The 14,183-nt window shown below is 40.9% G+C and overlaps 1 long non-coding RNA gene across 2 annotated transcripts in view; it reads right to left on the bottom strand.

The window, feature by feature from the left end:
- Positions 1-1,130: 1,130 nt before the first annotated feature.
- Positions 1,131-14,183, bottom strand: part of LOC308384407 — a 373,851-nt gene continuing 360,798 nt past the window's right edge. The window contains exons 2-3 of one of the 2 annotated variants that reach the window (XR_013969320.1): positions 4,306-4,374; positions 1,131-1,523 (exon numbers count right to left, since the gene is read on the bottom strand). This is a non-coding gene — a long non-coding RNA (uncharacterized lncRNA). Of the gene's footprint in view, positions 1,524-2,304; positions 4,375-14,183 lie in introns of those variants that run through there. The other variant, XR_013969321.1, reaches the window with a different exon arrangement.

The following is a 14,183-nucleotide window of genomic DNA, read 5'->3' on the forward strand; positions in this document are numbered from 1 at the left end:
GTGGCTCTATTTCTGCATCCACATGGTGCAAATCACGGGTGAGAGTGGAATGCGATTTAGGCAAAGGGACAACTTTGATGAGACCTACGCCCGCTGGATTTCTAGAGCCTTTGCGCTGCTCTTTCCTCCGGAGCGCAGGACAGACAGCGATTAGATGTCCGGGTCCGCGACAATAAAAACAGTCGCGATTAACACCATCCTCCTGTCTATCTTTCAGTCCTATCTTTGGTGACTTTATCCTCCTTTCCTGTCCCACCCTAATATTCTGTGAGACAGCGGCTGAAAATATAGTTTTGTGGGTGAGAGTAAACTCATCAGCCATCACTGCCGCTTTAGCAAGTGAGGGCACCTTTTGCTCATTCAGATAAATAACTACTTGGTCCGGCAAACATTTTTTGAATTCCTCTAACAAAAGAAGCTCTTTCAGCCCCTCGAAATCCTGTGCTTTACTGGCCTGCAACCATCGTTCAAACAGGCGACTTTTTTCACGGGCAAACTCCACAAATGTCTGATTGGCGGTTTTTTCACACTTCCTAAATTTTTGACGGTAGGCTTCTGGGACGAGCTCATATGCCTGCAACACAGTCTTCTTCATGATGTCATAATCCAGGCTATCTTCAATTGATAAACACACACATACACAAGCGTGTGCATGTGTATGTGTGTGCATCACTTCTCAGTGAATCAACATTCCCGTGTGTGTGTGTGTGTGTGTGTGTGTGTGTGTGTGTGTGTGTGTGTGTGTGTGTGTGTGTGTGCGTGTCCCTTCTCACTCACTCAACGAGTGCACGTGTTCATGTGTGTATTTCACTTCATTCTGAATCTGTGTGTTTGGAGACGTGTGTGTGTGTGTGTGTGTGTGTGTGTGTGTGTGTGTGTGTGTGTGTGTGTGTGTGTGTGTGTGTGTGTGTGTGTGCGTGTCCCTTCTCACTCACTCAACGAGTGCACGTGTTCATGTGTGTATTTCACTTCATTCTGAATCTGTGTGTTTGGAGACGTGTGTGTGTGTGTGTGTGTGTGTGTGTGTGTGTGTGTGTGTGTGTGTGTGTGTGTGTGTGTGTGCGTGTCCCTTCTCACTCACTCAACGAGTGCACGTGTTCATGTGTGTATTTCACTTCATTCTGAATCTGTGTGTTTGGAGACGTGTGTGTGTGTGTGTGTGTGTGTGTGTGTGTGTGTGTGTGTGTGTGTGTGTGTGTGTGTGTGTGTGTGTGTGTTCATCACTTTCCTGTTCTGGTGTTCTGGGTAAACCACGGCCTGAAGCGTGCCCTGGGGTCCTGCCCCCCTCCTTTTTCAGTTTGTTTGCGACCATTGCTGCTGCTGCTGCTCAAAATTCAGTCCATCCTGGTTCTGACCCCAATTGGGGCAGTCCTTTCTCCAGTGTCGATGTTCACCGCAGGTGAAACCTGCATCTTCTTCTGTGTTTTTGTCCATTCTGAGGTGCCTTCTGTCCTCAGTTACTCCTCTTGTCTCGGTCACGCCCTTTTTCGCCACCCGATCATCCGTGTTGGTCCATCACTGTCCTGCACAGTGTGAATGCAAAGTTATCAAGGTCAGCATTCTTTCGCTCGGCCTTACTTTTCATTCGGGCTCGTCACAGCTCTGTCAGCTGACGCAGTCTGGGAATTTTCCCCCGTGTAGTGAAACGGGCCTTAGGTTTAGTGCTCTCCGTCTCGGCTGCATGAGATCACATTCCTGCAGGTCTGTTGACATTCTCAGGTCGTTGTTGTGGGTCCAGCTGTTGCAGCATTTGGTCAGTGTCACGTATGGGGGAGAGCAGGAGTCCAGTCAGCCTCGGCTTTCAGGGCCGGCAAAGCAGCCTGTAATTAAATATGTATAGAAAAAACAAAAACAAAACAAAACAAAAACAAACAAAAAACAAAAACAAACGAACAGGAAAATGTTGTTGTGTTGGCTGTGTTATTCAGAGGGGAGACAATGGGGCCAGGCCCTGTGTCAGCCTTCTCTCCCCCTTTTTTTGTTTTTTGTCTCCCGATATAATCAACTCCTAACCCACCAAGTTGACAGGACAACACCGGTATATGTTAAAATTCTTAAGATCATGTTTAAAAGCCCAAAAAAGGAACTTTCTTTCATTCAGTAATCACTTTTCTTAATCAATCAACAGAAAACATGTCACAATTTGAATCTTTTAACCACTAAATTTGTTGTGTCTTGCCTGGTTGGTTAGACCAGTATTCCTTTTTTTTTTTTTTTTAGTTAAATTGTTGTCCTGCAACCCAGAGGGTTTCTTTGTCAGTAATGTATAGACTTCATCATTTAAGTATGTTAATTTTTCTTTAACCTTGCTGGAAAATCTTCACGTGTTCATGAGTGTAAGCTGTTTCTTCATTGCGTGTATGTGCATTTGTATAAAAGCAGGTTAATTTTATCTTTTCTCAAACTAGGCGTTACCTTAAAAGGAGCCTTTCTCTCAGATTTCTCTGCTTGTGTGTGTTTTTGTTTCACCTTTTTGTTGTGATGCTCCGGACGCCTTCCCAACCTCCACAAGTCCGTTGGCCCCAATTTTATGTGTTAAAACTTCTCTTAATTTCTCCTCTAATTCTCTCCTCGCTGCTGTCTTTTTCACAGCTGCTGATTCGTGCTGGGTGTGGTTCCCATTACCTATAATTTTGCTTCGGCCGCTGTGCTTGTGGGGGCAGTTGGTCCAGGTCCGCAGCTTCCTGTATTAACACACTAAGAGATTTATTTTAATTTCATTTTCATCACTTTTAAACCGATAAGCAGGCAACACGCCTACCTTGACAGCGTAAACTGTACGCCAGTCTCCCAACACATTCCTCTCTCTACTCCTCCATAATTCTCCACTGCACACCTCTTACTATCTCTCCTTTTTATTTTTATTACACCACAGAGTAATACACCCAATTATGCCTGTCTATCTCTATGTGGCTCCAAATTCCCTCTTTATTTTAATTTCACACTCGTCAGGGGACAGGCACACAACAATTTCAACCACTGAAACGAGGAATTTTAACCTTTTTATTTCTTAACTAATCTAGACTCAACGTTTGTTCGCAAAATGTGTCTTGTTCTAGTCCGGAATAAATGTGAACCCGTGATTACACGGCCGTTCCAGTGTTATTTCCGTAGCTATGCGGGGGCCCTCACCTCCCCAAGTCACCACCTCGGCACCCGGACAACGCCGGTCCTGGCCACGCGTCCACGGACAGGAGGGTCGCTACTCCATAGGCAAATGTTCCACAGGTACACTAGGCATCAACCTTTGATCCTAAAATGTGTATTTGCTCTAATGTCCTCCTAATCAAACACATCAACCGTCACTGTCACTGTGTTCAGACTTCACACACACAAAAAGCACACTCAGCGCGCGCCTCACCCACAGCCAGAGCGCGCCTTACACACACAGCGCGTTTCACCATCAGTGAGACACACAGAGAGCGCTCCTCATCAGCAGAAATTTGCACAGAAACCTCTGAGCTCAACTATTAGATCTTCTGAAGCACACTGCACCATAGACCAAAATACCCCTTTCTCTGCGCTTATGACCGCCACAACGGGGCAAAGTCGCATCATAAAAGTGATGCTTGCATCCCCGAAGTTATACCCGACATCATAAACCAGGTTTTGCTCTATGTACTTCTTGGCAAGTAAAATTTTACTTTGTTTTATGACCGCAGCCCTTAAAAAAAAACTCGACTGGCGCCACAAACCACCGTCAAGCCTCTGTTCAATGTACTAAAATTAGCACCAACCACTACTGCACTTCACGGCCGCACCACCGGAACACGGCCGTATCATAAACCAAACCTACGGACGTGTTTCGCTCTCGCGTTGCCAGCGTTCAACCGCACCGTGAAGCCAGCATCTGCTTTTCCTTAAATCAACTTCTATTTCATAGCCAGCAAGAGCCAGGACGTAACCGACACCATAAACAAACTTCAAACCTCGACTTCAATGTACTGAACTAATGGCCGTGTCTTCAGAAGAAATTCTAATGTATTATTGCTACAGAAGCCAGTATTAGACAAAATTAAATGTGGAAGGTAAAGTGGCTGCAACTAGTCCAACGTAGTATGTTATTAGTATCTCGGTAGAAGCAGTTTACTGCAACTAGTCCAACGTAGTATGTTATTAGTATCTCGGTAGAAGCAGTTTATTTAACACACTGGAATTCAGCCTCAACTTATGTTGTTAGTATCTTGCGCCAAAAACCAGACACCGACCAATTTACTGTGAAAATACATGTGACTCAGTGAACAGATTAATTTGGAAAGCCCAATATGCACATTTGGTATTTATAATACAACAGGCTGTGCTTACCTTTCTGTTTTAGGCCGGCCTTCTGTTCACTTTGCCCCACGATCTCACCAAAGGCCAAATCTACACCTCCTCAGCACACCAAAGATCCGGGTCACACGGCACCAAGTTGTTGGATTCTCCCAATTCTTTGAATCTTTGGGCTGAAGGAAGGACAATACTCGGTGTATAAATGCTCAATCAACAATCATTTATTTCCATACAATTCAACAATAAGAGCATTACAACGTCCGGACGGGAGAGATGCTACCAGAGGGTCAGGCACATGTCTCAAAATGGTGACGGGTTGCTCAGCTTTTTATAGTCTCTAGTGGCCCCCAGCTAGTCGTAAAAGCCAAAACATCACATTTTTTCTCTGTTACAGCGCCTAAGTTATGACCTCGGCAGTTGTTTCTCTGCTTTCTGTAAGGTGGGGGTGTGGAATGTGGTCTGTCTATCTCCCCTGTCTTTAGACACAGAGTCTCCTGCTTACAACCTTCTCTTCATGATTCAACAATTAAGCATGTCAAGAAAACAGTGTAACACATTCCCAGCAGATCAAGGATACAGAGTGATGCACATTTATCTAATGAACTAATATGTGAATATGTTCTGTTAACTCAAAAGTATAATGAGAACTAAACTACATACAGCTCACACACTCTATATTAAAGGGTATAATGTGATCTACAGCAGTATTCTAATTCAACTACTTTGATTACATATATAAGGTAACATATAATAACAGAATAATTTAATAACTGGTACACACCTCCTGGGCTTTGCCAACCAATTTGCATTGTAACAGCAGCGGCCAAAATTCCTTCGGCCAACTTAACGCGGCCGCTATACGCTCAAAAGCGTTAAAATAGGAATCCACTTCGGCCTCACGAAACGGGGGAACCAGTTTAACGTGTTTGGTGATGTCAAAACCTGTCGGGACCGCGGTGGACGTACTAGGATGACTAGAGGCAGATGTGGAGGGCTTTCGCTCCAGCTCCAAAGCTCTGACACGGAGGTGCATTGCTTGTACCTCAAGCTCTTTAGCACGGGCTTCCACCTCCCTAATACGGAGGGTCAAACGGAGATCTTCCGTAGACCGCCCCGCCAGGGGTTCCCCGGCCGTACCAGACTCAGCTGCTTCAGGCTTCGCCCCAGCAGCATCAGGGTCCGCCTCGGCTGTGTCAGAGCCCGCCTCAGCCGCATCAGAGTCCGCCTCGGCTGGTAGCACGTTAACAGGCCCTTTGGCATCCGACCCCGGCTCAGCCTCCGGAGCCACCTTCACACCCCCGCCATCAGGCTGCTCTACAGCTGCCTGCGGGGCAGGAAGAACGCCTCGCTCCACCAACTCTGCACACAAAGCGTCCCTAACCACCGCTTTGCGGGCACCATAGGACACTTGAACATCATAACAACTAGCAATGATAAGCAAATCCGCTTTCCTGCACTTCACAATTCTATCCCACGAAGGCGAAGTAACAAAATCATCCAAAGAAAACTCCATAATTCCACACACCTACCACCCCCACACCCAAGAAAACCGCCAACAGACCAAACACACGCAAAAACCCACAGAAAAAGGCAGAGGACGAGCCCCCAATTCATGTTACGACCCGTCTAGGGCCAGGCCATAACATGAGCGAGGCACTCGCTTCCCCCCCCAAGACCCAAGCAGTCACACGCAACAATCCATTAGATGTGAAGAGATTTATTTACAAGGTGAATAAAGAGAACCAAAACGGGAGTGTCAACACTTCAGGGTGAGCCAAGGCCAAATCAATAAACAGAACAAACCTACACAAATCCCGCACCCCTGACCTCACCAAAATAAAGTCAAAAATAAAGACAGAGTCTGACCTCCTTAACCAACTCAAAAACAGGAGAAAACGGGTGATCAAAATAAACGGCAGCTCACCCCTACCCACTCCACTTCCACAATTTTCGCACGTATACTGCAGCCAGCGGCTACCACAGGACTACTGCTGGGTGATGAGGAGAAATGCGAGGACCTCTCCCGCTGTAGCACTCCAGCCTCCTTTCATTGGGCGGGTCCTCCAGCTGGATCCAATCACGCCGGGGCAGTAAGTCCACGCACCAATCGGAACAGGGCCCTGGCAGAGCTGAATTAACATAGACAAAAACACAGCACCTGCACAAACAAACACACGGACATACAAGTTCGTAACAAGAGACGATACAAAGTCTGGGAATTCTTTATTTGATTGATTTCTGTTACAGTTTTAACAAATCCAAGTCTCATTTTATTCAATAAAATCTTTGCACCTTTTCCAGGACATCTTGCGATTTGAGTCCTTTTTTGTAAATAATGACAGAAAATGTCAAGGAATAGCATTTCAGCATATATTCAAGAATAAAATTAGGAAATTAGTTAGTTTGTTTTTTATAAATGGGGAGTTTGGGGTGGGGTCTTTTCTGTAAAAATCCTGGCACATCACTGCTTTATTTCTAGTGCCAAGCTGCTGAAGTTGATGGAATTACCATAACATACTAATGTGGAAATGTGGAAGAAAACAAGAAAGAAACAATACTTATTGATGATAACAGTAGTCACAACAATAATATACTTCAAACTAAGATCAAGTATGTGTTAACTGTCTGCTTTTTTATGTGCAGCCACAAAAACCTCTCCATCTGTCCTCTAAAGCACTTTGGTGTTATCAGTTTCATATTCAAATGTTCACAGGGTTTATGAAACCAACTAGCGTTAGACGGCTAATACATCAGAAACAGTGAATTTCAGACCTCATTATCTCTGCCGTTTCAAAAAGGCCATTTCACAGGTCTTCTCATGCCCACTGAGCTGTTCAGATATCACGAATCCCTGAAATAATTAATATTCAGATTTAAGCCCTTTTAATTGCTCTAACAGCTCAATTTCCACTGTTCAGAGTTCCAAGTCAGAGCCAAAACATCAGGGTGTGGTTTCTAAGTCCTTCTAGAGTCATTTATTTCTGGGGTTTTACACTTTTCACGATTTCATGCTTAATTACCTTGAAACTAGGCTGAACATTTGAGAGGCATTCTACTAGGAAAACAGGCGATGACAGAGAACTGCGCTGCAGTTCTGAGACTCACTAAAGGGAAGCCACTGTTATACTGTGAAAGCACATACACATGCACATAAACACACACACATACAAGTGTTAAGGGACTGAGATTTCTCTACCAACTATTAAAAAAACATTTTTGTGTGCAAGTGTGTCACTGATTTAGATCTTGATGACATGTATAAGAAAGGGAATGCATGTGTGTGTGCCTCTTTGTGTGTTATTGCTCCCTGAGATATTTGATATTTAATGAGGGCAGGGAAAAGGGGGAAAGAAAGGACCATCTAGGCTTGAAGTGGTTGTTTTCTCAGTGCATTCCTGAGTATGAAATGTTTAAGGTGATGTTCTCTTTCCCTCGTGTGTGTGTTTGTGTGTTTTGAGTGGAAAGTTATGTAACCGTTTGCTTGTTTGTGACTATAATTTTGTATTATCTGTAGTCATGGGGGCTTAAATGGCTAAATACTTGTGATTTTGGTGGTGCTACTGTAACACGTTTTTTATGTTTCAGGTTAGCACACTTGTGGCGAGGCCATAAAATGACAAGTTGGAGGACATAGTTGTATTCTTGGTTGCTTTTTGTCATGGGATGTTTGCAGTAGAATTATCTTGTTGCACCATCTAATGGCTTAGAGGGAAAAAAAGCTAGTGAATTGGGGAAAAGATTCACCTTGTAAGTCATTTTAAATTCATGAGCAACTAGAGTGTTAAAAAACTGTAATAAAAATGAATAGTTTTTATAGATTCCAATATAATTGTATTCGATTTATATTCTAAACCACTGACAAGCAACAAACCCAATTAACAAATAGCGTCAAGCAAACGAGAAAACATGTCATTTTGCACTTTGCCTGATTCAGTCACTGTCCTATATTAAAAGACTCGAGTTCTTTAGCAGTTATGAAGCTTTACATGTTCACATATTCAGAGACAATATTCAGCTTAAATCAGATCGACGCAAGCATATATACTGGCACAAAGATCATTTTCACACCTACAGTGGACTTATTTACTCTGATCTGAATCAGTGGATGAGTTTGAAAACTTGTAGCTTTTTCTCATGATTTGATTTTTTTTTTTTTGATTTGATTTTCTTTTTCCAAATAGAAAACTCCAAGCAAACCAAAACGTGTCACTACAAATCATATGAGGAAGTTCTATTTGCCTATTGACTGCAGCAGGAGCAATAAAGCTAAATAAAGGCCAAAGATGCTGTGTTGTAGACTACTGGATAACATGAATTTAAATTCATTTTACAGATAATTGCTGCACTTTGTTTATTTGGCATGTCTGTTGCACTTTGTTTCATTCCAGAATGAAAAAGCATACCCCCAACAGGAAGGTGTTAAGCTCAAACTTGCAGTGTACAAATGGGAGTGGAGTCAGATCGAGGATCACGTTGGACTACGGTAAATTAACCATGCTGCGGTTTGTTTGAAACTACACCTAGACCACCCACCACAGTACATATGGGGAACCAGACTGCAATTACCTTGTTCACATCTGCACAGACAAACCAACTACACATCAGTGCTACTGGCTTGCCAAACAGAGGGGTGGTGCCTCTCTTGAAGCTGTCAGTTGCTTTCAGGGCTGGTATTTTGCACCAGTTGTTCACCAATGGTTGACATACTCCACTATGACAATATCTTTTGGGTTGTACTGTCTTTTTGAGCCTCATCTTTGACCTTTCTGTATCACTGTTATTGGCCCTTCTGGGGGCTAATTTCCAAATGGCAACACAAGAGTTTTTACTCTCTTATGTTTTCACCAGAAAACAAGATTGTGCTTTATATGATATTGTGTTTCTATATGACAAATTGATATATACTTTTTTCTAACATATACACTGAAAACTATAGTTTGTATGCACATGTGCAAGCATATTAACTATTGCTATGTAAAGCAACTACCAGTATAGTTGCTTTATATAGTAGAGATCTTTGCTGTCAGGTGTGCTTGGCTCACAGTGCACTTAGCTGTCATTCTAGATCCATCACAGCGATACACGCGAAAACAAAGCAAGAGGGAAAAAGTGACCCAGTGTACAGGCTGATAGAAACACATCACAAACATATTTTAGAACGAGAGAGTGCAATATTTTTCCATTTTGTTTCTTCTTTTGTAAGAGGGGGAAAAGCATACACAGAAATGTGTAAACCACTATATAAGAAGACCAGCCAGACAGGGAGCACACAAATAAGGTCTGAAACAGTTGTAAATGTCCTTTTGTGGGATATATACCTACAACCAACCAAAAAACCTATTCAGAAGTGTTTCAGATTGGCCCAAAGCACCAAAAACATGCACCATGGTGTACTGAACCACTTTCTTAGATTTACATTTAGAAAAATTAAACAATAAACTAAGGTGGGGCCAGGTTTCACAATGAGCTCACCCGAAACCCTGGCTGATTGGGACCCACACCCATTTTCACACCTTGGTTCAGGTGATTAGAGGATCATCAGGGGTCCTTTTGTCCCTCTGTGGGGGAATACTCCCACTGGGTTTAAATCTGGGACTCTCCACCATTTGACCTTAGAACTGAAGAAGCTTCTCGGATGAGAGATGAAATGTCTTCAAGCAACAAGAAGTCTTCAAGAAGTCCAGACGCTTTTCTTTCCAAGCTCCTTAGACTACAATGACCTGGATGACTGAGAACCTACACAGACATGAACAATAAACTGTTTCAGCCTGGTATATCTGTTGTTACCTAACAAACATATGGCCAGCTCTATGGTACTATAGCATCTGTATTATCTATGATATTTTTTCTATAATATAATACAGTTCTATGGAAAAGTCTTGCCCTTAATGTCTTCATATTTTGTAAGGAAAATAAGAACTACAGTAGATGCCGTGATTTATTGAAACGTGCAAATATACATAGAAATGTCTGTGAGGGTTCTCAGTCATCCAGGACATCGTAGTCTAAGGAGCTTGGAAAGAAAAAAGCGTCTGGACTTCTTTAAGTTGCTTGAACACATTTCACCTCTCATCTGAGAAGCTTCTTCTAGCCAAGGTGTGAAAACGGGTGTGGGTCACAATGAGCCAAGGTTTCGGGTGAGCTCATTGTGAAACCTAGCCCGAGCAATCATGCGATTTCCTGTGGTCAGATGGCCCAGGATGTGAGTGGGCGTTAAGGCGTCTGGGAAGGGATCTCAAAACTGGATTATAGATGGAAGACAGTTGGCGTCGTAAACCACGTAAAACACCATCTCTGTTCAAAGATGGCCTTTCACAGTGGACATAGATGGCTTCTTTCACGCTTCTTTCACTTCACTTCACCTTTTGAAAAGAGTGAAAGAAGCCGAGGTGGTGGTTTACGTGGTCAAAAGAAACAAAAAATGAGGGATAAAAGAGACTGAATGATAAAAAAAGACTTGATTCTTAAGGTCAAGTGAGTTCAGACATATTATAAATCAGAATTCATAAAGCTTTAAGTAAACTTGTATTATGCCTGACATCAGATTCAGTTCAAAACTCAAAGTCAGTGACTAAGATGAGTCTTCAGCATTGGACATATCAAAGCCCTGACCAAATAACATCCTATTTTATTCCACAGAATTTGCAAATTTGGCTGCTTACTCGCCACGATCGCATACATTTGAATTTAACAGTTCAATCTTTCAAATAACGGACAAATATTTGTGAAATTATGATACATTTGTGAATGTATTTTAACAATCTAAATATGCATATGTACAGACAGATACATTTAAAAAACAAAAAACATTATGTTTTATTACACTTATAGTGATTTTACGTTAATTTACATTTGAAATGTAAAATCAGTCTATTTATGTGAATTTAATGATATTCTAGAAGAATAGCACAAAACTGTAAAATACACAGTAAAATAATTTTATATTACAATTTTTTTACAGTGTACAGAACATCACTTGGTTGTATTAAATGGTTGTAGACAACATATCACAAGAGTATCACACACAAATAAATATTACAGGAAAAGACGTGGGCATAGCTATTATCCAACTGGACTTAATTTGAATTCAACTATCACATACCACACACTGTTCCAAAAAATAGTAATGTCAAATAATTTTACTGTGTATTTTACAGTTGTGTACTGTTTTTCTAGAATATCATTACATTTACATAAGTAGACTGTGATCTGACACGTCAAATGTAAAATAACTTAACATCACTGTAAATGTAATAAAACACAATTTACCTGTTTTTTTAATATATTTTTTGTACATATGAATATTTAGATTGTAAAAATACATCCAGAAATGTAGCATAATTTCACGAATATTTGTCTGTTATGTGAGAGAATGATCTGTTAAATTCAAATGTAATACTATGGAAAAATATATAAAATGATCGAAAATTAATGAGAATAATCAATCATTAAAGGAGTATTTGAATTATAATTTTGCTGAAAATTTCATGTCACCTAGGTCTGATTCAATAATTCAGAGGTAACAAGTGAAAATATAATTAATAGGAATAAAAACTAAAAAAAAAACATATTGTGGCGTGTTGGGGGAACAGCTAGTTCTCTCCCATCATGCATTGGGACATGTGCTGCTGTTTAGATGTTCTTGTTTTATTGTTTATGGTTACGTTACTTTTAACTGTTATTTTCAATGTTGTGTTTATGCCGTGGTGCAGCGTCACTGACAGTTGTTGTTTTGTAGAGAGAGTGCTGTACCATGAGTGACTTCTGTTGTGCTGTTGTTGAAGCTTGAGGCACATTGTAGTACTGGCAAGTGTTTAGATAAGGAGCTCCCCCTACCAGCTTGGAGTTGAAAAACAAGCTCAATCTTTCTCTGTGAGCTTCTTTGTTAAGATTCCTTTGCATGCCACAATGTAAGACATTGCATGGCCACACTGTGCTAATTATATGTTTTGAAAAAGAAATGTAGAAGTAGGCATTGCAATTAATATAAATAACATGATGCTAAGTATCGGCCAATGAATGTGAACTAACAACAATAAGGTCGCGGGTATGGCTGCGACTGTAGGAAGAAACCCTAATATGAAGGTATTTTACTGTGCATTTTACAGTAATGTTCTGTTCTTCTAGAATATCATTAAAGTTACGTAAATAGACTTTGACTTCACATTTTGAATGTAAATTAACGTAAAATCACTGTAATGTAATACAAGATAATTTTCATGATTATTAAATGTATCTGTCTGTACATATGCATATTTAGATTGTTAAAATACATTCACAAATGTATCATGATTTCACAAATATCTGTCCATTATTTGAAAGATTGAACTGTTGAATTCAAATGTAATGCTATGGAAAAGCATATAACATGATCCCTATGAGCTTGTGTTACATCACATAAGTATTATTATCATTGCTGGTTAGGGTGATCGTGGCTCAAGAGTTGGCAGTTTGCCTTGTGATCCGAAGGTTGCCGGTTCGCGCCCCGGCTCGGACACTCTCCGTCGTTGTGTCTGTGATGAAGACTCTTCACCTACCTCCTACTAGTGATGGCCAAAGGGGCTGATGGTGTGATATGGCAGCCTCGCCTCTGTCCCAGGGCATGCAATCCATTATTATTTAAACCAATTGTTAACTGTATATTTCTGTACATTTACGTATTATGATTCATATTGCCACATTCATTGACCTTGTTTATAGGTAATTTCATTGTTTGATCAAGTTAAAATGTTCCTAATTTAATGTCTAAAAGCACTTGGAAAAGGCAGAATCCCATGTAAAATTAGCGCAACAAACTCTATTTTCATTAGTGAAAATGACCGTATTTTTATGGGACAGTTATTTTCTGTTATTTTACGGTCGTATTTTGGCGCCCCAGCTGCCGGAATATTACCGTTTTTTTAAGATGTTTTTTTTTTCCTATTTATAGATGATTTCATTGTTTAATGACATTAACATGTTCCTAATTTAATGTTTAGCGGCACTTGAAGAAGGCGAGATTCCATGTCAAATTAGCGCAACTAATTGTATTTTCATTACTGGAAATAACCGTATTTTTATGGGACAGTTATTTTCTGTAATTATACGGTCGTATTTTGGCGCCCCAGCTGCCGGGATATCACCGTTTTTTCAAGATGCATTTTCTAACAGTGCACATGTGCATAGTGAACAAGAAATGAGTACAAGCAGAGCACAGAGACCACATATATTGTGAACTCACTCTGCAGTTCTGCCTGAAAGACTTTTAACTTCTTTTTTTTTTGAGCAAACAGTATCATTAGGTCAGCACCTCTACCCCAATTATGGTGTATGTGATATCAGTGAACCCTTGTAGGACAACAAATACCTCAGTAAAGCTCTGCAATTTGTACCCAACACTTACATGACAACCACAAAAGACCAGTTTGAGCTATCTGGAGAAATCCAAGCACTTTTTTCTCCCCCGTGATGATTTTTTTTCCTAGTGTGTACCTGAGTTGTACAAGCAGTGTTCTTTCACCTGGAGTAACCTCACACGCTCCTTTACAACTTTCTCAACCATTGAGATGAGTCCTGCTGTAGACTGTAAATTTCACACTGTGACTCAGAAAAGGAGTAGTAATTATGTGGGATGTTATTTCACTACTTAAACTGGCAGCAGACAACTTTTTATTCTTATTAAGACTCTTAACATTATTATCTTAATATGTGACGATCATTTAGATAAGTTCCTTATAAGCATTGCTTGCACTGTGCAATTTCTACCATTAAGTATGAAATCTTCTAAGAAAATGAAAAAATATTCCAATGTGCAACCAAAGCATGATGGGATTTTTTTTTCCACTGTAGTAATTTGTAGCTTTCTGCAAAAGGTCAAAATAGCTGATTGTGGAACAACTGGAGTGACTGTGGGGATTCTAGGCAGCAAATGA

Source organism: Rhamphochromis sp. 'chilingali', assembly GCF_963969265.1.
Source record: "Rhamphochromis sp. 'chilingali' genome assembly, chromosome: 17".
Classification (NCBI taxonomy): domain Eukaryota; kingdom Metazoa; phylum Chordata; class Actinopteri; order Cichliformes; family Cichlidae; genus Rhamphochromis; species Rhamphochromis sp. 'chilingali'.